Genomic DNA, 25,002 nt, shown 5'->3' with positions numbered 1-25,002 from the left:
TCACCATAGGGGTACTACGTAATCCAAAACGATTAACCCACGGAATTCTATTAGTATCCAAACTATTAACTTTAGTAGATTTTGGCTTCAACAGCTCATCTCTTGGTATACTAAGAACCCTCTTTTTAGTTATTTCTAATTCCTTCTGTGGATAACCTCAACAGATAAATTTTTCAACTACATCTTGTAAGGCTTGCTCAACCTTACTTTCATCTGAAGTTATTCGCCTAACCCTAAGTAGCTGGGAATACGGTAAACCCCTCCTCAATGGTAAGGGATGGAAGCTGTCATTTCTCAACAAAGTATTCCTATCGGTAGGTTTCCTATATAATGATGTCATAAAGGAATTACCACTCCGGGTAATATGTACATCCAAAAAGTTTGCTTCACCAGAATCAATATGATAAGTTAATTTTATTACACTGCTGGAGGAATTCTGCCCCTCCAGCAGTGCAACAAGATCCAACTCAGACCCTGACCAAAAAATCAGTAAATCATCAATAAATCTTAGATATAAGACTACATCTGGTTTAAGCCGATCATGATCAAACAACAAAGATTTTTCAATGGAATACATAAATGCAGACACGTACGATGGGGCCACAGAGGACCCTATCGCACACCCGGCTATCTGAAGGTAATAGCGACCATTAAATAGGAAATAATTCCTGGTAAGAACTAGCCAAAGTAATGTGATGAACAAATCCACTGGAGGACCCACATAATTGGGATTGTCAGATATCAACTGTCTAACAGCCTCCACACCTACATCATGTGGGATTTTAGTATACAAATGGAACAATATAAATGCAACTTGATTCTGTTTAAAAAGAAAAATTACGCAAGGTACAGGCTGATTATGATCAAAGAAAAGTCTACTCTTGGGTCAGCAGTTCGTCTACATACAGTGATCAAAAACCAAATTTTAGAAATCGGATATTTGGTACTGTACATAGGACTTCATTCAGAGTCGTTCGTTGCGGCCGCACGGTCGTACGCCACCGATGTTCGCTATACTGCGCATGCGTAAAGTTCGCAATGCGCGTGCGCAAACTAGCCGCTATGATCAGAAATTTCTCTCTCCTTGAACACAGCCAGGTCGGTAGTCTGAGTGACAGAATGAGGCGTTTGTGGGTGGTAACAGGGGAAGGTGCTTGAAAACGGGGGAGTGGAGATCCGAACGCAGGTGTGCCTAATTATGTGAACGGCGTATTATGGGAGGTTTTTACACTGACATGATTGTAGAGCTTAAGAGAGGGTATGGTCAACCTTAAGCTCTACGACCAGTTTCGATGGTTCCCAATGGTCTTGATTAATCCTTATATGCCCGGAGATGACGTGCAATGCGTACGAGAAGGGGGCGTATTTTTTTTAATTCCGGCCGCTTCCTCCCCTTGGTCGGCCAGCTACCGATCCGAACTTAGGGACGCAACTTGCGAGGGAATCATTTGAATATCCGGCCCCTTTTCCCGTTCGACCGTGCGGCCGCTTCGACCGACTCTGAATGAGGTCCATAGTCCCCAGCATGTAAGCGTTAATCCCATTAACTTTTTTTTATATAAATATATATATATATATATATCTCCTCAACAGCATTGCATATTATAATGTCCTTGACGACATGTTCACTGAATGTCTAATACAATTACACTTATAATGCAGCCCTATAATAAAGTATAATTCCAGAAAATAAGAAGAACTAGGGAAACATTAAATAAATAGAGTAAACAAAATAATGCTTTAAAATTGATGACGTCTGTAAAATGAGGACATTTCCTGGAACAGATTGTTGATTCCTGGAGCTACTAATAGAACTAAGGATCAGTTGGCAATTATGTTGGTATGGGGCTAGGAGACATTGGTAGAAAAGAGGCTACTTGCTCTTTTGTAGAGATGAAGTAAGCCATAATTTTGTTCACGTCTCCGTTTGTACTTTTATGTGCATCAGTGGTTATAAATCTTTTGGTGTCTGGACTCAGCTGGGAACGGAATGGCATTTGATAAATTTTATTGTGTTACACCACTGTTAAAATATTATACTTGTGTACTGTGATGTCAGTGGGGCCGGCTTCAGACGGTAGGCGTTCCCATGGGAACGCCTCCATCTGGCAGCCACGCCCCCGGCACGCCCACCAAAGGGGGCGTGCTGTCAATCAACATCGACAGCACGCCCCCTTTGGTGCGAGACCCGGAGCGACGGAGAGCCTGTCGTTAGCCCGGTCTCGCGCATGCGCAAGACGGAGCTCTCTCCGTGGTGTGTATGCGCAGTGGGGCAACATCGACCCGCTTGCGAGCATCCTGCGCTCACGAGCGGGTCTGAATGACCCCGAGTCCGTAAAGTACACAAGTGCCAAATATTCCATGATTAAGCAGAAGTAAATTTCATCCATAAATTCACATAACACATCCTGGCCGGTGTCATATCACAAAGATATGCCCTAATACAATGGCTGGGAATGAAGAGGGTACATTATTTAAATTTACTCTTATGTGGACTTTCAGTCAATCTAAAGTCTTATTGGAGGAGACTAAAGTTTGGTACACACTTGAATGTCGGTGCGACCCAGCAATGCGATGTAACGATATATCACTTCGTCATACACACTACACGATCTGTTGTACGACGACGCAATATATCTTTTTTTTTTTAAAATCTTTTTATTATTTTCAAAAAAGATTGATAGAACCATACAAAAACATCAAGATGTGTAGTACATTGAACCAGTAAATCTGAATTACAAAATATAGTACTCCATTGTAAATGATCACAATATACAGTAAACATAATGTAAACAGGGAAACAGATCAAAAACAATTTACACATCCCGACATTATCAAAGACAGAAATAACGTAAAATAAAAAAATAAATATAAATAATTTAAAATTTTTTATAATTTAAAAAAAAAAAAAAGTAATTCAAAGATGAACTTAATGAGACCAGAGTGCACCGAGGAAAGAGATTCTAATCAGATATAGATGTATATATATATATTCACTAAGAATATCCAATAGGCCTTGATCCATAATACAGAAGTAACTCTAAATTAAGTCAGATTGCGGATTAGGAACCATGAGGCTGTTTCAAATACTTTCAATATATTGGTTTGGGTAGAGGAGTTGAGTGATTCCACAAAAGGACCCTTTTTTATAGAACGAAGCCACTCCCTCTTCAAGAGCCGGAAATAAGGCTTGCCTATCAAAATAAAGAGTTGTTAACATTAACGATTTGACTGTGCCCAAGAAAGGAGGGGTAGAAGAAGTCCAATTACACAAAATAACTTTTTGGGCAATTGTAACAATAATAGTCAATAAAAGGTAGATATGACCTTTCCCGCATAATATCTTTACATGCTTCATGTAACGTCACCACGTCTTCCGTTGAATTGTCCCATTGGACGTGCTGCATGCAGAACATCCAATGGGACAATGCAATGAACGACGGGTGAAAATGATGGATTGGGGGTACACACTGTGCAATGGTTGTGCAGAATGGTTGAAAGTACCAAAATTGTATAATGTGTATGTACCCTTAAGAGACTGAGGACAATCATTTCTATCTAGTAACAGAAAAAAGCTAAAATCAGCTGCTATGGGATATGTATTGGACAAAACAGGTATTAGTATATACCTCTCTGTTACACCCTCACCAGATACACAAAATCCAATTGAAACATATAAATCATATTACAAATAGAAATAATCTTATGGACTAATATACAGAAGCCCCTTCCTTGCCAGACATACTTAGGACTGTACATACAGAAGTGGCACCCACTCTATTCTTTATTTAGAGTAGAATAGTGCATTCTGTATGATGGTGTGGCATCGTTAAGCCCCTATCCAAATTCTGCACCAATGCAGTATAGGTATGTTTGACTTGTCTATATGTTATCTGAATATTGAATAACTAGTATTTAGAGTACACACCATTGATCCCTATGAAGTATGAAGAAAGCACCTACGATATACACAAAATGCATAGCAACTGCTGAACAGACAATGGGCGCTATAGATGATATTGAAATTTAAAACACAAGATATAATGCATTCCCCGAGTGGTAAACTCAGCTCTGATGTAACACAACACTGATACATAAAAAACACCATTGTGTACTTGCTAATACCATGTATATTGTCTACACACACTTATTTACAGGAGAACCCGGCTGAGCTTCATGAAGTGAATTGGAAAATACTTTTTTCCCTCTGTTCTCTAGTTCCGACACATTTACTACAGAAGGCAAGCAGCTAACAAGCACCGTTATTGAACTGTTCTGCAGAAGAAATATATATATATATTATTTGCAAATGATCTTTTAATGCAATATATATTGCATAAATGTCTGCACAAATTGGTAAATATAAGTCAACCATTGATCACCATGAATAGGCTTTGTAGACAGATGCTGGTGAATCTATTGACTGAGAAGTGTGGTTGGAGATTTTGTAATAGGTCCCTCCTGAACTAAGCAATATGTGTTTTGGCTCCACGGACAGATATTGGAGAGAGCGTCACCTTCTTACATATCTGCTGGGTTTGCCCTCAGTTAACAAGTTATTGGTTGGTCGCTCTCCATTCTTTCAATAAATCTTCCATTATCTCATACATACTAACGGTTGCCCTTGACTCCCCCAGCCATGACTAAACATCAATCCAAACTCATTTGCGACGTTAACTTAACTGCTACCGGTAAATATGTGGCTGACTAGAAGTCCTCCTATTTAAGATTTGGTCAACCATTTATGGTAATCCCACCGCATTGAATATATACTGCAGTTATTTGTAGTTTGGCAAAGTTGTTGATAAAGGCCCAGGAGCCATTGGAAACTCACCACAATGTTTCCATAACTTTTTCTTTAGATTCAATCCATTATACCTCTATAGACACCAAACAATCCATCCCCCCCCATTCCCCTGGGCTCTACCCCCCCCTCCCTATCTCACTTCTGTCACCCTCTCTACCCTTCTCCCGCTTCTTGAAAAAAAACTTAAAACCCCTGCCTGGCAACTCTCTGAATTTTACTCTTTGACCTTGAAAGGTGGACTGCAGTTTTATTATCTTCTTTTTTTGTACTTGTGTTTCTACTGATAAATTTTATTTCTTCTCAGGGTCATAGAAGCATACATAACAAAAAATGATTGATAACTATAAAAATGTAATCGCCAAACAGAGAGATGGTCTGGTGATATAAATATTTAATAAAAAGCTAATAAACTAAAATCCACTTTGACAAAATACTAAAAACAGCATTTTATTGCATTATGGGGCACATTCTCCATCAGCCCACGATGCAGTAATTTATATATATATAGATACAAAGTCAGAAATCCACTGCACTCGCCACTCCCAGATCTGGAGTGCAAACCTGCACTCGCCATTCCCAGGACTGGGGTGCAAGTGACTTGTGACCACATTGCTTAAATAAATAAAAACAGAAAACTCAGCACTCACCATTGTTAAATCACTCACAATAATAAATAACTAATGGGGTTTTGGTTCATGGATTGATCAATGCATTTAAGCCTGCAGCCCTCATCACGGGACCCCATTTCTCTGCAGGTCCTGGGAATGGCGAGTGCAGGTTTGCACCCCATATCTGGGAGTGGCGAGTGCAGTGGATTTTGACTTTGTTTATTTGGATAATTTTTAATTGGTAGTATGATAGAAGCTATTTTTGGTGACTGTCTTGCCTTTAAAATCCATAAATGGCAGGTAAGCTTTAAACCAGTTAACATTTTTTCAGTTTTAACTCTGTGATAGCAGCTACCAGGTCTCCATAAGTATGATATATAGTGTAGGACCTGCAGAGAAATGGGGTCCCGTGATGAGGGCTGCAGACTTAAATGCATTGATCAATCCATGAACCAAAACCCCATTATTTATGTATTATTGTGAGTGATTTAACAATGGTGAGTGCTGAGTTTTCTGTTTTTATTTATTTAAGCAATGTGGTCACAAGCCACTTGCACCCCAGTCCTGGGAATGGCGAGTGCTAGTTTGCACCCCAGATCTGGGAGTGGCGAGTGCAGTGGATTTCTGACTTTGTTTATTTGGCTAATTTTTAATTAGCCTTTTTGTGATCACAGCTGTCTCATGCACCCCTGTGCAAGCTCATTTATATTAACCTGTGTCAGCTGTGTTTTTGGTAGTATGATAGAAGCTATGTTTGGTGACTGTCTTGCCTTTAAAAGCCATAAGTGGCAGGTAAGATTTAAACCAGTTAACATTTTTTTTCAGTTTAAACTCTGTGATAGCAGCTACCAGGGTTCCATAAGTATGATATATAGTGTAGGACCTGCAGAGAAATGGGGTCCCGTGATGAGGGCTGCAGACTTAAATGCATTGATCAATCCATGAACCAAAACCCCATTATTTACTTATTATTGTGAGTCATTTAACAATGGTGAGTGCTGAGTTTTCTGTATATATATATATATATATATATATATATATATATATATATACACACACATACACACAGTCAGGTCCATAAATATTGGGACATTGACAGAATTTTCAGATTTTGGCCTCTATTCACCACCACAATGGTTTTGAAATGAAACAAACAAGATGTGCTTTAACTGCAGACTTTCAGATTTAATTTGAGGGTAATTACATCCAAATCGGGTGAACGGTGTAGGAATTACAACAGTTTCAATATGTGCCTCCCACTTTTTAAGGGCCCAAAAGTAATGGGACTATCAACTCAAAAGCGATTTCATGGACAGGTGTGAGCTATTACCTCGTTATTTCACTATCAATTAAGCAGGTAAAAGGTCTGGAGTTGATTCTAGGTGTGACATTTGCATTTGGAATCAGTTGCTATCAACTCTCAATATGAGATCCAAAGAGCTGTCACTATCAGTGAAGCAAGCCATCATTAGGCTGGAAAATCAAAACAAACCCATCAGAGAGATAGCAAAAACACTAGGTGTGGCCAAATCAACTGTTTGGAACATTCTTAAAAAGAAAGAACGCACCGCAACACCAAAAGACCTGGAAGACCACGGAAAACAACTGTGGTGGATGACAAAAGAATTATTTCCCTGGTGAAGAAAAACCCCTTCACAACAGTTGGCCAAATCAAGAACACTCTCCAGGAGGTAGATGTATATGTGTCAAAGTCAACAATCAAGAGAAGACTTCACAAGAGTGAATATAGAGGGTTCACCACAAGATGCAAACCATTGGTGAGCCACAAAAACAGGAAGACCAGATTAGAGTTTGCCAAACAATATCTAAAAAAAGCCATTACATTTCTGGAACAACATCCTATGGACAGATGAGACAAAGATCAACTTGTACCAGAGTGATGGGAAGAGAAGAGAAGAAAAGGAACTGCTCATGATCCAAAACATACCACCTCATCAGTGAAGCATGGTGGTGGTAGTGTCATGGCGTGGGCATGTATGGCTGCCAATGGAACTGGTTCCCTTGTATTTATTGATGATGTGACTGCTGACAAAAGCAGCAGAATGAATTCTGATGTGTTTCGGGCAATATTATATGCTCATATTCAGTCAAATACTTCAGAACTCATTGGACGGCGCTTCACAGTGCAGATGGACAATGACCCGAAGCATACTGCAAAAGCAACCAAAGAGTTTTTTAAGGCTAAAAAGTGGAATGTTATGCAATGGCCAAGTCAATCCCCTGACCTGAATCTGATTGAGCATGCATTTCACTTGATGAAGACAAAACTGAAGGGAAAATGCCCCAAGAACAAGCAGGAACTGAAGACATTTGCAGTAGAGGCCTGGCAGAGCATCACCAGGGATGAAACCCAGCGTCTGGTGATGTCTATGCGTTCCAGACTTTAGGCTGTAATTGCCTGCAAAGGATTTGCAACAAAGTATTAAAAAGTGAAAGTTAGATTTAGGATTGTTTAGTTTGTCCCATTACTTTTGACCCCTTAAAAAGTGGGAGGCACATATAGAAACCGTTGTAATTCCTACACCGTTCACCTGATTTGGATGTAATTACCCTCAAATTAAATCTGAAAGTCTGCAGTTAAAGCACATCTTGTTTGTTTCATTTCAAAGTCATTGTGGTGGTGAATAGAGGCCAAAATATGAAAATTCTGTCAATGTCCCAATATTTATGGACCTGGCTGTATCTCTATCTATCTATCTATCTGGTGTAATTAGATTGGTAGGTGGGTCAATGGTGCAGTGTCTGGGTACATAATAAGGGTCCACACGCAGCTTTGCGGGTTAACATGACAATAAGTGGTGCTTTACTGTCAGCATAAAGGAACAAAATGACAAAAGCCTAGCCCCCATTCAGGGCACTATTTGGCCCCCTCTATAATAGGCGGCTAGTTTGCAAACATAATGCAGTCTCAGTCTTTGGTGGTCCTGCCCGTCACCTGCAGGTCTGGATATGGCCTCCTACTGGCCTGGCTTGGCACACTGGACTTTTTGGCTACCTCAGTCCTCAGACTGATTCCACATGCAGCCTGACAGTCTCCCACAGCCCACCTAGGCTGTATGCAAACTTGTCTGCCTCAGTCCTACCTTGAATCCACTGGGCAGCCATAACCACATCTCCTTTTTCTTCCCTGTATGGACAGATCCTTCTAGCGAAAACATATATATACTGGAGCATTGTATATTTACCTATTTGAGATGAGCACCGTGGCCATTATAGACATTTATGTGACTTGGAGTGCCTGCTTTACACATCTTTGACTAATATAATATATATATATATATATATATATATATATATATTTTTGTTTTTTTTAAATTCTGTCCATAGAGTTGGACACTCACATAATGGGGGTAACAAGCTTGTCAGACAGCTGCAGTGTAGCGATATCATTAAGGCTGGCTGACATTCTTGTTGCCCTAGGTTTAATTAACTTTGACAAGTTTTCCAGTTACAACGTCTTCAAAGAACACAACCTTGAGACAAATTTTTGATAAATTGTTTCAATTAATTTTATTTTTGAGATATTTACGTATTTACCCCTGAAGAAGTCCCTTTAAGGGACGAAGCACGTAGGGTTTTGGTGCCGTACCTAACTGCCGTTGAAGTTCCTGTTATCGAGCTCACACCCAGAAGGGTTTTGGCAGGAACTAATTCCACCTTTTCTAAGGTGGCGTTACTATGACACCTTTTTATCAAATCATGTAAGAGATTTTATAATGATCTTTACACTTATTTTATTAAGAATTAAAGATTCTGATTTCAACTAATGAGTGGTCATTAGCCTTCTTTTTGGGCGATTTTTGGTGAGTGGGAATAATTCCAGAACACATTTCCAACTCATTATCTAAGAAAATCTCTGGTGCCTCAAAAAGGAAGAATAAACAACATTTAAGCCGGGTATACACTAGACGATATGTTGTACAATCCCATGGATCAGGCTGACATATCGGGTACATCGTCTAGTGTGTACCCACTATGCACCCTGTGGGTCATTTGTCAAGATAGTTTCATCGGCCTGCATGCATGGTCAATGGAGTGACCCAGCTGTCAACACCAGCAAGGTCAATAGTTCCGGTGAAAAATATATATCAGGCGGTCGTTCACTGGATCGTGCAGTGTGTACCGCCCGCCCGATATATTGTTCATCAGCACTATTGGGCGTCGCATTGGCGGGCTGCTATGTGTCCCCCCAAGAGACACCTGGGTCTGTCATTGTTTCACTAATGGACATACTGATGAACATACTGGACTACAATTAATCAGCTTTGTAATGTACTATTGTTGAAGCACCTTTTTGGTGTTGTTTTGGAGTGATATTTGTTTAGGATTCTGCTAACAAAGGATCTTCCTGGAGGTGTAGCTGCCTCTGTTGGCGGACGACAAGGGCAATATTTTTGTTATATAATATTATATATACACATATTACATTTTATCTAAGAAACCACACATTTATATTTACCAGACCTATTACATTATTTCTTGACCATAAATAAGACTTACAAGTAATTTATTTCTTCAAAAGTGAAAGTAAAACAAACCTTTTAGATGTTATGCATTACCTGGGTTTTAAACGGGATGGGTACAGGATGCCGACGCTTGAGATCCCGGCGGTCAAAATACAGATGCCAGCATCCAGATAGGGTTAGGATACAGACACCTGTCAGTAGGTATCTTAACCCATGCCCCTATCCCAACCCTAACCTTCCCTCCCCGATGCCTAAACCTAACCTCCCCCTCCCCGCACCCTAAACCTAACACTCCCCCCAGTGCCTAACCCTAACACTCCCCCCTAGTGCCTAACCCTCCCCACAACCCCGCTACTTGCCTTCAGGATGCCGGCGTTGGGATTCTGACAGGTGCCGGGATACTGAACATATCCCTTTTACACTGTACAACCATATACTTTTAATGGACTAAAATTAGCTATAACAGCTAACATTTACATTTAATTTAGTTCCCATTTAACAGTTAAATGTTTTCATTGTAGCAGATTACAAGATACAGCTGGCAATGCTGCTTTCTGTTTCTTAGGCTTTTCATTAAAAACAGACAATTGAGACACAGAAATCGAGTTCCGCTGCTTGAGACGTATGGGTCAGAGTAACACTCAACCTCTCTGACTCTCTCTACTGAACTGCTGACAGGGATGAATGCACAAGATATTGTGTAACCTTTAAAATGCTTATAGTGGCTGTTTTCTTTTTATGTTAAGGTCACCAGCAGTTTTGGTCAGAACCACAACATCTATCTTTGCCATTTAGTTTTATGTGAAATTATACCTTAAAGTCAGAGCATTTAGGTCTGATGACTAATATTGCTACTTATTGCATGTCAGACTTTTCCTCTCATTTGCAGAGTCCGGAATGGTGAGGAAAATCTAATAAAAAGATGCAGCAAGTGTGACATTTGGGTTGTGCACTAGCTTTCTCATAAGTATAATAATTCTGCCACATTTGATAAATAGCAATGGGTGGTAAAACATTTTCTTATTTTACGTGCTTCTGGAAAGCAAACAATCACACTATCACAGGAAAAGTAGCAAAGAATGTAATTAAATAAATTATATATGCCATGCAAATAATCCTGGTTGTTTAATTAAACAATACTTATAAAAATTAAGAAAGAAATTAATTGTGTAATAAGTTCCATTTAATAAGTGGAGGATTACATAGCAAACATATCAAGGTGGGCTCTTGGCTCACAGTATACATATGTGCAGTTTCTTAAAGTCTAAAGTACTAAAACTGTCCACATTGTTACATATTCCAGATAGGCCTAATTAGGATGGAATAAATGGAATTTACTGAATCATCAAACTGAATCATCAAATCTCATTAAACATACCCTGAAGAATGGTATGCATTTAAATAGAATTCATCATCACAGATTTCTGGGCTCCTAATTTCTCAGGAACTATATTCATTTCTCCAGAGGACAATAGTGTAAGAGACCTAATATGCACAATTGGATAGCATCAATCTTGACATTTGATAGAACTTTGAACAGGAATCTTAAGACACAGTATATCGAATACTCATACTGAATATGAATCACACTAAAAAAAATACATTATTAATATACTTGAGCGTATTAGGGCACAGACTATTATCCTTTAGAGGTGAACTCAGATTTTATTGCAATGATACAACTGTAGTCTTCTTTATAGAATACTTTATCTGAATCAATGTGTTACAAAACCAAAAGGACATATAGGGACAGAGGCTGAAAATAGAAAAAATAAAAACAACTTTATGTTATATTGGACAATTAGCTTCAGAACAACTGTTCCTATTACAGTCAGCGGTGATTACTATACTTTTGTTGTGGATTGTGGACCTTTGTGAATTTAATCTGCCGAAGCTGGATAATTGGCTGAGACAGAATCAGTTTAAAATTAGATTGGAACGACGCCATCTTACGAATGGCCACAAGATGCCATCTTAAAAATGAGATCTGCACGACGCCATTTTGCAAATGGCCGCCCAGCGCCATTTGCAACTCAAGTGTGAGAAACTCACACTTAATTACATACGGCGATGCTATTATTAGCATCATGCGATCGCATATTTCACCATACCTCATACACACATTAAATACACAACGTTGCGCTGTTAACACGACGCACATTAGCGAATGCATAAAATCTTGCATGCGAACGCTGTTTAATAGCTTCATGCGTACGCATCTTCCCTAAGTCAAAAGTCCTAGCGTCTTTTCCCAAACCCCTCATACTTACACACTGCACACTCACATAAAAGGTTCCATAGCTTCAAAGTGTAATATACAAGGGTTATTCATTTATTATTAATGTTGTGAAATAAAGACTATTTTGATATCTAAGGTTTAGTACATGATAAGCAAACAGTGTTTGGTGTTGTACTGATCTACAACTATCTCAACAGCTGTCCGGTGTCATCGGTGAGAAGATCACAACATGCATTCTCAACTTATGGACTGTAGAGAGTTAAAACACTAAAATGTACTTTGTAATGTTAGCAGCTTAGATTTGCATGCGGCGGGAAAAAGGAGACAAAAGGCTGTCGGAGGCTGACCTGTGTCCATTTGAATCAACCTGTTAAATGTCCTGTAACAGAAGCACCGTGACTGGAAACCAATGGAACCATGCCAAACTTGCCTATTGTGTTGCTTATCCCTGTAAGGGTATAAATGTGTGTACCGACTCCAATCTGGAGTCTTCTTGCTGATGATGGAGGTTTCTTGTTGATGCCGGTAACTGGTCCGAGTGCGCATGTATAACTGTACCTTGGGTCTGTATGATTTCTTTGTGCTAAATTGTCTTTAGATCACAGCGTGTAACCTACTGTTTTTATGTTGAATAATAACCTTTGTGCGTTGGAAAGACATTTCTCAAAGTCTGAAGGCATTTATTTACTGTATGACTGCATACGCAAATAGAGTAAATTCTAGAAGGTATAGGCAGGATTTAGAAGGTATAGGCAGGAGCGTATAGAGGTTTAAATACAGTATCCTTTAATCATACAGCAAATAGATTTTAGACAAGGTTTTAGGCTAAGGAAAACAAATAGGATACATTGTTTATCAAATAATATCTGTAGATGATGGTTGTTCATATACACTGAACGATCATCATCTTCCAGGCAGCCACGGGTCCCGTTGGCCTAGGGGAGGGTCTGGGGCGTGTCCCGGACCCCTCCCTGCAGCTGCATGTGTACGGGTGGTCGGCTCATCGCCCGTACACACTTGCAGATGGACAGATATATTTGGCATCTGTCTTTTATCAATGTTGTTCACAGACGTTTTCGCTGGTACACACTGACTGACGGGCACCAAATACACTGGTATTGATCAGCCAATATATCTGTCAGTGTGTACCCAACTTTATAGTATAGTCCATAGCACAGTTTCACTTACTTGAGCTTAAATGTCATAGGATTGGAAACATTTGCAGCCACAACTACTACCCAGTGAACACAACATGAATGCACTCTTTTCCTTTTGAATCATATCCTACAAAATTAAATACTGTTTGTGCATGTAAGAGCAATGCAAGGTGCATAAGTGTGCTTAGCTGTTCCTAAGTCAAACATCTCAGATTATCTTTTATACTCCTTTAATTGTTATCATCTATGCTATCCATGCACACACTGTAATACCTGGCACAACTGTGTACAAAAAGGTGCCACAAAATATAAATTTGCAGCTTTGTAAATGCAGTGGGTGTTCATTTTATGCTCCAAAGTAATGCCACCGCATTGTAAAGCTCTAATTCACATTAGACCACACAATGCCCCCTACAGTATGATATTATGCCTTATTATAATGCCCATAGTTCACACAATGCCACATGGTCCACCTAGCTCATATAGTGCCACAATGCAGAGCCCACAGTTTTTATTATGATACAATATAGTGCAGAGTTCACATTATACAACATTATAGTGCCCCCAGTTAAAATTATGCCACACAGTTCCTACAGCTAGGCCCGGATTAAGGGCGGGGGGAGACAGGGGCAGTCATCCCTGAGCCCCTACACACGGAGGGGCCCCCACACAGGGTCAGTGTGACCCTGCCGAGAACAGGTGTCCAGTGGCACCTGTTCCCGGATTGAGGATCACTGCCACGATCCGATGCTACTGCATGCAGCAGCACAGTCAGTGCTGCTGCATACAGCGCAGAGTGGCTCCTGAGTCCTCTTATCGGCGTCACGTAACACATTACGTCCGTTACGCTGATGAGAGGACTAAGGAGCAGCTCTGCCGGGAGGTGATACCCGCACGCCGTCACACAGGTAAGTCAGCGGCGGAGCAATAGGCTCTCTGTGGTTTTGGGGTAGGAGGGTGGTAGCCTCAGGGTGGCTAGGGGGAAGAGAAAGGGAGGGCTCCATGTGGTTTGAAGGGGGCCACCACAATTTAGTTGCCCTGGGGCCCCCACAAGCCTTAATCCCAGAGTTGCCTACCCTCCCGATTTTAGCGGGAGGCTCCCGGTTTTTAATGAAGCCTCCCGCTCCCCCGCAAAGTGTACCTCAACTCCCGGTTTTCGGGAGCCATTGAACTGCGCATGCAAGATTTCGGAAATGTCAGGGGGTGCGGCCTGCGGGGGACGTCATGACGTCACGACGCGTGACGCCAGCTTACCTGAAGGCTGGCCACCGCGGGGTTGTGGGTAGCGGTGGCCGGCGCTATTCAGATGTGCACACACAGTGAGCTTGGGCACGACAGCAGTGGCGGACGGAGCCTGGTAGCAGCGCTGCACTGATCAGCAGTGCTGCACTAATCGGGATAGCAGCGCAAGTGTTGGACACCTGTGAGAAGCCGCATGGAGACAGACCACACACCACAGTGTCTGTCTCCAGCGGCAGTTGCCGTAGCAGCGAATCCCTCTCCTACCTGCACAGGAGAGCCGCGGGGACTGAGACCTGGTGGAAGAGGAGCTGACCCGATGAAGAGAGAAGCTCTGGTCTGGTGGAGAGAGCACTGTTCAGTGGTGGCTGGGTCTGGGAGCTCGGTGGAGAGGCTGGAGAAGGAGAAGTGCCCGGTCCCAAGGTGAGTGCACTAATGTGTGTGTGTGTGTAGGGCATCTAGTAATGTGAATGTGTGTGTGTGTGTGTAGGGCAACTAGTAATGTGTGTGTGTGTGTGTGTGTGTGTAGGGCATCTAGTAATGTGTGTGTAGGGCATCTAATAATGTGTGTGTGTGTAGGGCATCTAGTAATGTGAATGTGGCAGGGCAGATATATATTAATGTCAGTGGGAGAGCTAGGGTCTCAGTTAATAGGAATATATACGCCCATAGGTGGAACTAGACATGCCCTTTTGGACCAGGCGCCGCACATTCTGCTGCAATCTCCCTGAAAGTATTTTTCAAAAGTAGGCAAGTATGCATATATGTGTAGCATAATATTGGCCTTATTCGGGGTGGGATGCAACAATATTGTTGAAAGCAGTGGAGCAATGTTTTCCTTATGTGCCTGAGTTGCACAGAGCATGCATTTTCGATTTTGTACATACAAAGTCGCAGTACGGATTTGGACGCATGGCAGCAGAAATGTTCCTGGATGGTGACTGGGAAGTAATGGGGTGGCGCCTAAAAAGACGTACAGAAATGTTGCAGCGGGTTGGGTATGGGAGGCCGGCGCTCAGTATACCGATGATGGCATCCTGACTGGGTTACAATGCCAACACCTAACGGCAGGGGCGTATTAAGAGAGGAGGGGCCCATGTGCAATCTCCGTCCAGGGCTTCCTCCACTGTCTCCAGCGGCCGGCAGCACTGCAGCAGTAAACTCTGGGCACTAGTTTGTGCTGCGCATGCTTCCGCGCCATTTTCCAAGCAATTTCCCTACTGTTCATGCACAAAACTCCGGGACAATGGCCGCGGCGGATATTTTCCAGGGGATTTTTACTGCACTGATACCACCGCTGTAGGACTCCGAAGAGGTAAGTATTAAAAATATGGGTGCAGGGTATGCGGTGTGCCCCACACACCCTGCACCCATTATAGATACGCCCCAGCCTATCTGTAAGTAGGCTAACCCTACCCATACTTGCCTACCTGGCCGGGAGCCTCCCGAAAATCGTGTGCCTCTCCCGGCCCCCTGGAAAGGCTGCCCTCCCCCCCGATCTACCCGCAATTACCTGTGAAGCCCCAGCGGAGGGGGGGTGGTGACGCGACTCATGCCGAATCGCTTCATTTTGGACCTGCCCCCTGCTTCACAATGCCTAATATCGGCATTGTGCAGCGGGGGTGGGGCCCCAACCACAACTGACAGTCATCTGCCCGGCCGCGCCCCCTTGTGCCGCCCACGCTCCCCCTGCCCTGCCGATCTGGCAGCTCCCTCTCGGAAGGGGCAGACAGAAAGTCGGCAACCATGACCCTACCCCTAAGCCCATACTTGCCAACTCTCCCTGATTGTCAGGGAGACTCCCTGAATTAGTAGCAATCTCCCTGACTCCCTGAAGAGTCTAGCAATCTCCCTGATTTCATCTTACACCCTTTATGAAGCAGTTATATTAAAAAAAACAACAACAGAGATATATACATTCAAATGGGATCATTAGTATAATTTCTCTGCGTTGGTTTTAACCCAGAATGATCCCTATGGCTACATCTATTTTCTAAACAGTATCAGTGCGTTTTCACCAACAAGTAGATCTTACTAACTGCTTTGGGGCTCATTTACATGCAATGCTGCGTATCCACTAGGCGATTAAAATTAGCGATTGAACGATAACATCGTTATCGTTCAATCGCTCATTAATCGTTCAAGAATCGGCATCAAAATGTCAAAAACGACCAGGGATGCGCGCTCCCGCTGGTCATTATCGACATCAATCATCGCCTGAACATGCTGGTCAATCTGCCGATAACGACAGATTGTGCATGTTCGGGGATGAGGGAGGGTGCCTACACTGAACGGCATATCGCTCAGGGAGGGCACTATACAGGATGAGGAACGACTGTACGATTACAATGTTGTAATCGTACTGTTGTTCATCTATCGCCTAGTGGATATGCACCTTTAGTAAGTTTTATGACACGCCTCTCAGAAGTAGCAGTACACGCCCAATTTACCACTGCGTTTATAGGTGCTGCTTTCACAATTTCCCTGAAATGCTTTTTCAAAAGTAGGCAAGTATGCTTAATCCGGCCCTGCCTACAGCTCATATTATATCATTCATTCCTGTCTACCAGGGCCGTAACTAGGGGTGTGCGACTAGCTGCTGTTGCATAGACGGTTCTTGCTTCTTGCTAGTAGAGTTCCTTTAAATGCTCCAGACAGGCACCATAGAGCCTGTACAGCTGCTCAGAGCATCCTCAGGACGCTCCAGTCAGCAATGCACTTCCTGATGGTGCCAGCCCCGCCCCCACTGCACAACGTAGTGATGCATTTGAGCCCTGTTACCTCACTGCTGCCTGCTATCCTGTACACACATAGGACAAAATAATTAGTCACAAATTACATTTAAGACTAGTGGAACCAACAAAAACAGAAGAAACGTATTGGCCACAGCTATTTTTTTTCTTCCAGAAAATGGTTTTGCTGACACTGAAATTTGTATTCCTAATCAGAGAGGCACTAATGACTTGCAGAATATTCTTATCAAAAGATCTGTAAAGCCTTTTAGTAAAGGTTAGGAGAGTATTGTATGGTTGTTCTCCAGCTCATTTTGTTCAGGTATCCTTTTCATTCTGCTAATAAATCTTATTCTTATTATGGTTTTTATAATTAGGAATGTCAGAGACTCTCTCTGATTTTAGAAAAAAAAAGTCTAAAAATAATGTACTGTACTAATTGCGATTTTCAAATAGAAAGGTCCCTCTTGAAACATGTTACAGCTTTTCAGGCATTCAGCCCGGTAGCTGTAAAAATTAATAGGATTTTATTATGTGTATTTTTCTTTTAAATATAATTCATCTTTGGGAGTTTACAGAATAGTACCTGTATATATGCTTGAAATGATCATGTTTTATACTAAACAGAGAAACTACCAGTGTATTGTACATAAACGGAAATGGCTAATCTTACCAAAAAGAAATGCTGGTGATATTTCACTGGGATACCAGCGAAGATTGTATTGTATCAATGTACAGTAATTAGGGCACTATTTAATAAGCAGTGGTGACCAGTAAAGATGTACAAAGCTTGGATATAGTACAAACTTGCAGGCTTTTAATTAATAGTACAGCAGTTTATGTGTAATGTAATATAAGTTCCACTATTCATAAAATTAGCTAAATTCATACTTCCAAACCTTTTAGGCTCTGGAATTGGGACAAACACAGACATGAAAAGGGGGCATAATCCCACATCACTGAGTGTTTACAGCACTTCCAATGTGACCTCCTCCCCATCTCTTTCCCTTCTCCCAATGCTCCTATCGAATGTTGCATCCATTCACTGCTGCACTGCTATGCCGGGTAACTAATACAGAAGGAACTTAGAGGGGTATTCATCAAAGCTTGGAGAGAGATAAAATTGTGAGAGATAAAGTACCAACCAATCTGCTCCTGTCACTTTACAGGTTGTGTTTAAAAAAATGACAGTTAGGAGCGGATTGGTTGGTACTTTGAAACGAAGACAGGGAAAGGGGAAAAGGGGAATATCGTCGCACAGACTATTGAGAAAGAATTAGGATAGTAGGACCACTATACTAATAATAAACTAGAACACATCTAGAATGAATGTATTGGGGCAGTGGTGGTGCTCACTAGAGTCATAATCATGAACAAGAACAAACAGAAAAGGAAAAACTCTGTTGTGAGCACTCTTGGGTATTGTACAAAATTAATACGTAACTTAATCAATAACAAAAAACGTAAAATACATGCCCTACATAGGCTACTTTGGAAAGTAGTGAGTATAAATGCAAATGGAAGAAATGGCTTATATTATTCTAATTGGTATAACTAGACATACACATATATTTGGTACATACATACAGTAAGACAAGATGGACAACTTCTTATAGATATATAATCAGCTAACAGTAAAGAGCAAATAGTTGCGTAAGCAGAGCAGTAAGCTCTAATTTCTAACAATTCAAAGTTGATAGCGTATATAGATTTGTTGAATCGACACCTGGCGAAATATCAAGTGGAGTAATATTCATACCATATCCAAACCAATCATAGTGTCATAATGGTATATACAGTCAGTATTTAATAAATAGAAACATCACATGGCATTCCTTGATAACCTCAAGGGGAAATAACAAAATAGTCAGGAGACAACAAGCTTGCTGCCAGTAACTCAAATAGCTCCCACTTGGCCCTAGGTCATCTGTGAGAACACAAGAGAGTCCGCATCAGTAATGGTACAAGGCAGGGTTGCACCCTGGTATTTGCCCTTATAATTGAATCACTCAATTCTCAAACTAGGTCCCATCCTGATATCCAGGGGGTGCGAGTGGGCATATTCTCTTATCCTTGACCCAACTGGCGGTTTCTCTTCCCAACCTTTTTTCTGTCCTTCGGTCCTATAGCACTATCTCAGTCTATAAGATTAACTATTCCAAGTCAGAGGATATGTTGCTCCATGTTCCTGTTCAGGATGCTGAAAGCCTCAAAACTAATTTTAACTTCAAATGTCAATCTAAAAATATCAAGTACCTGGGGATTTACCTGACCTCCCACTATGATTCTCTCTTTCGTGAAAATGTGCTAAATAATGTTCAAAAAGCCCTTGCCTGCTTTATTTGGAATTACAGACCCCCACAAATTGCAGTTAATGTCCTGGAGAGGTCGGTGCCAGGAGGTGGTAGAGGTCTTCCTGACGTCAATCTCTACTACCTGGCCACCCATTTCTCCCATATTATTGCTTCCTACTCTCCCCAGGCTCTACTACCTGGCTTGACATTGAAGTAGCCTATGTTAATCTGCTAGATTTGAGCCCCCTATGTGGCCTATCCTCGCACACCAGCCCCCTGCTTCCAAACTGCTACCCACTATTAAATTAAATATCAAAATCTGGGTCTGCTCTCTCATAAATTGAATCTTACCTCCCCAACGACCTCTATCTGGCACAATCCCCTGTTCCCTCCAGGATCCTCTACCATGAGGTTCCATAATTGGACTAGCATAGGGTTTAGACACCCTGCTGATTTTTCTGACCAAGACCAATTGTTATCCCTGTCAGCACTACAACAGAAAACCCCATCACAGATGCTTAACCCTTTTGAATTCTTTCAAATTCGCCAATTTTTAACACTTCTTACCTGCACTCTCTGTTCTCCGAGCCCTTACCACTTGTAAGAGTCTCTGTAAATATCACCCCTTATCGAAGGATTTAATTTCCCAGCTTTATGCTCTCCTTTTTGACACTACCCTCCCCTCTCTAAGACCCCATGAAATTGCTTGGGAGCGGGAACTTGGACCTCCTCCAGATGATGAGGTCTGGGACGACATGAAACTGGGAATAGCCAAAAGCTCTACTGCAACCAAAATAGAAGACTGCATACACAATTTATTATCACTGGTATTATACCCAGAGACTTAATAAAATGTTCCTGTCCTCTTCACCCAATTGTTGGCGGAGTTGTGGCTACATGGTTACTATGATCCATATATGGTGGACCTGTCCAATTATTGTTCCCTTCTGGGGTTTGGTGCACAGTCTCTTGAAATACCTCCTGGAGGCTCAGATACCAAAGGATCCCTGGATATTTTTATTGTGCTACCCACCTCCGGACATCTGAAAATTTTCCAAGAAATTGGCAGTCCACATTTTGGCAGCGGTGAAATCCCTGATTGCTCTAAACTGGAAAAAGACCTCTCCCCCATTTTTCTCGACACTTAAGAACCAGATCTAGCATGTTGCAGCCATGGAGGAAATAACTTATTACCTCCATGATCGAGGACATGTTTTTACGAAAGTTTGGGCTCCCAGATTGTTTGGTGAGCATAGTCCCCACTCCCTTCCTCTTGAGTGCTAACCTCATAAATGGACCCATGGGCAGCGACTGACGTTTCCACTTCAATTTTTTGTTTTCACCCCCTATGCTTTTGTTTTCTCCTATTTATGAATGCTTATTGTGTATATACCCTTATGATATTCTGTTGTGTCCCCCCTCCCTCCTCATCTCCTCTTACCCAGACCGCCTTGTTTACTCCTCCCCCTTTCATCAGTCGCCTAACTGTGGTTGTTGTTTATTTGCTCATTACCGCATTTAAAATTTGCTCTGTATTGGGCTCTTGTTACCCATTTTTTTCTGTATTTACACCCATTTCGACTGACCATTCAAATAAAGAATTAGAATTTTTTTTTTAAGATTTATAAATACTTGATTCAGACAATAATTCCCACAAGTATAAAGACATGTATATACAATGAGACACATACAGTAACTGTTAGGATCTGCAGACTTTAAATACTCCATCATCTAGGAGTAAGATAATGGTCTTTGGAAGTGTTTGGCATACCACGATACAACTTGTAGACAGAGGTAAAATGCTATGCTCCGTTTTGATCTATTAAAGTAAATAATAAAAAACATGTAATGTCTGTCCAACTAACTAACTCATTAATATAACATCAAAATTATTTTTTGTGTTATTAACCCATTTTCACAGAAAAAAAGCATTAATAATAATAAAAAAAAAGTTATTCTAACAGCTGGGAAATTAAGCAAATGGCTGTCTACCAATTTTTGGTTAATTTCCATGGAAATGTGCTTACTTCTTATTAGCCATCTGTACTGTAGAACTGTCAATACGTTTCATTTTTTCTTAAGAACAATTAGTAAAATCACAACAGGATTACATTTCATTTTCAATTTGCAAAGATCACTACACAGTTTTTTGGCATTTTTTCCCGCCGGCTTCCTGACTATATACCGCCCTATCACCTAGGAAAAGAGCAAATCATTATTGCTCATCTTTAAAAAGATTTCTGGAGTAATTAAAGTTTTTCTATTTCTTCATTATCTATAATAAGTGCATGGCAGGTACTGGCCATCTGCCAGAAGGACCGAAGGCCTGATGGGCCCGTCCAGCCGCCCCAAAAGCATGTACAAACAGGGCCGTGCCATGACACACCCCAAAAGACATGTTCACTCCCTTTTTTTGTGTGTGCTCATCATATGGGATGCCGAGGCCAAATTACAGCCCCAGTCTGTCCCTGGTGCCGGGTGTATGGTGAACACAGGACCCATAAGATATCAGTCAGTACATACATGTGGCAGGATCCCCTATAAGTGCTCCTAGAGGTGCCATCATTAGGTGTTGTATGCGTTGGCACAACAGGCAGCAAAGACTCTTGCACAATACCTGAGTCTTTGCTCCCTACTGCATATGTGCCATCTTTCTGCATTTTGACAGAAAGATGGAGGCATCAGGAGCATTTACAGGGTTACTTCATCTGTTAAAACACCGTGAGCTAGGAACATGCTAAATCATACTTGCCCCCCGGGAGTTGCTGTAGGCCAAGTATATCATGTAATTGTGGCCACGCCCCATGTTGTACAGTACCATGATTTTGGTATTGTGAAGTGGGATGGGCTGTATCATCATAATTCACAGTGAATTGCGTCATAGAGCAACCAGACCGCCCATTTCTCTGGAGAAGTGAATGGATCCAGAAGGCTGGCATACTGTATCGGAAGTTCATTAGAGCTCCCCTGAAATCTGTGCAGCTCCCGGACATACCAGGAGAGTAGGAAAGTATGTGACGAATATAAACAACCAGTATCCATACCTGCTTTCTCTGGCCCCTGGTGATATTACAGATGAATGTTTCTTTGCATCTCTTGTGTAGAGTCCAGCAATGCACCCTTATAACAATATAGGAAGTACCAATAATTTGACTACTTGTTTTGTAAAAAGAATGCACTACTAGACTACTAGGCCACTTTCGCCATTATTATACTCTGGTAAGTATATTAGATAAGTCTATTACTTCACTTCCTACATCAAATTTACATGAGCCAAAGTTACACTGCCCTCAAACTCCATGCCACAACCCAACAAGGTTGGACTGGCCCACAGGGGAAATCCCCGGTGGGCCCCCTCTGCCTGAGGAAACTGCAACAAGATTAGTCCTCCTGCCAATCAAAGTGGGTGGTGCTGACACACCCCTGTCCCCTCTTTTATAAAAAAAAAGGTCCTGTTTTTTGCATGTCCTCTCTAATGTTTGGCAAAGATCATCTGTTTTGGCTGGTCACACCCCTCTGGTGGCTAGCCACACCCCTTAAGCTTGGACCCCTACCATTGCATTCCCTGGTGGGCCCTTAATGCCCCAGTCTGACACTGTAACCCAATATTCCCCAGTAAGCTAAATTGTCACTGAAAGAATTTAGTCACCAAATGCAATTCATTACTTTCTTTATTTTAGAAATCAAAAATAAAATATGTAGTTAAACAAAAAATAGGTAAGTGCAAGCCACACAAACTATACTAAACTGGAAAACAAATGTTTGGGATTTTAGGTCTAATTTATTTAATATTTGTCTTACATTTGATTTCTCCCCTCCAGGAGTAACACGAAGGGGAGATGCAGCTTATCATTAGGCCCTGAGTCACTTGTACTATAATGCAGGGCAGAAAATAGGAGTTTTATCACCCGGATCAAGGCAGTTATTTGACCCCCATTATGCCACGTACAGTAATACCCCTTACCCCAATATGCCACGTACAGTAATGCCACTTATACATAATGCTGCATGCGGTAATGCCCCTTATATACGTAATGCCACAGACAGTAATGCCCCTTATACATTATGCCACACAGTAATGCCCCTCACATCATTATGGCACACACAGTAATGCCCCTCACACCATTATTGAACCCCAACCAGCAGCCTCTCACCTGATCCCCCTCGGCGGGTGTAGATTTGAAGTTGCATGCCAGCCCCACAGCCAGCCGCCTGCAGTCCTTTCTTGAGGGAGAGACAGCGCCTGCCACCGTCATTCTAATGTGGCGTTGGTCACAAGCCAATTGGAGCTCGCGGAACGCCAGCCACTGCTGACTGGCTGTCGGTCCGCAAGCTCCGATTGGCTCCCGCCCGGCGCCACAATGACGGCGGAGGGTGCCATGTCTCAGGGCTGTGGGCGGCTGGCTGCAGGTGTGGGTGTGTGGCTTCAAATCCACACCTGTATCCAATGGGCCCCCCTCGGTGACATGCGCGCCCACCCTTATATTTTTTGCCCGGGGATGTGCCCCACTAGCCCCCCTAGTTGCGGCCCTGCATAATGCCACAAATTAAGACTCTATGAAGAAGGGCATGGCCAGAATAATGCAATTCTCATAGAATCGCATCATAATGGTCCTGCCCCTTCCCCATGGACCTGCAATTCCCAGCATTATGCTCCCCATCCTGCCCATTACACTAGAAAATGGGTATGATGCGGGAGAATCGCTTTCTCTTTCAGGATCTGGGGGACTACCAGAAATTTTGATATCTCCCGGACATTTCAAGAGAGTAGGCAAGTAATATTTAATTTCTCACGTAATATAAAGAATAACTCAATCTACTTTGAAAAGCTGAGGTTACTTATAGTGTTGTTAGATTTCAGCCTGTTGAGTGGTGTCTCTAAATGGGCATGTAGCTCCCTGGTGTCTTAACATGTTGATATTGCAAAGATCGATCTTCATAGGCCCACAGACACAAGTAGTTGTATATACGCGGATACATAGGGCACGTCTAAAATGACTAATATTGTGTTTTTAAAGCCTCCACTAAGAGTACTGCTGCTGACAGGAACAAGTAGCAGCTGGCAACTATTTACATGTGTCCGTGTTAGTCTGGCAGTACGGCACACGGCTATGATGTGAAAGCCATGCACAACGCTCCCAGTCTGAAGAACCCACCTCCCATCTGCTAAGGTAAGAACATGTTTGCCAATTCTTCTGGGATGTCCAGGAGAGTGCTGCTTGTGCAGCAGTGCAAGTCCGGATTGTATTTTTTCCCATGTATAAATATGCAATGCTGCTTATCTAATGACCTCATTCAGAAATAAAGAATCTATTTTGGATTTCTAGGCATACAGTATCTTTGCTGAAGATCAGGTTTCTGTCAGAGACTAAATTTTTATAATTACTCTGATTACCAGATTAGTCAGAAATACAATATTACAAATTAGTGGGAAATTAC

The 25,002-nt window shown here is 41.8% G+C and overlaps 1 protein-coding gene across 9 annotated transcripts in view; it reads right to left on the bottom strand.

Moving 5' to 3' along the window:
* The window catches only part of MAGI2 (membrane associated guanylate kinase, WW and PDZ domain containing 2), a 1,049,810-nt gene that overhangs the window by 123,105 nt on the left and 901,703 nt on the right, over nucleotides 1-25,002 (bottom strand). The gene's annotated exons all lie outside the window — the stretch shown is intronic.

Source organism: Taudactylus pleione, unplaced genomic scaffold (assembly GCF_031769625.1).
Source record: "Taudactylus pleione unplaced genomic scaffold, aTauple2 ptg000086l, whole genome shotgun sequence".
NCBI classification, from domain to species: domain Eukaryota; kingdom Metazoa; phylum Chordata; class Amphibia; order Anura; family Myobatrachidae; genus Taudactylus; species Taudactylus pleione.
Note: the sequence above shows the minus strand (reverse complement) of the source record. Positions and strands in the feature narration are given on the sequence as shown.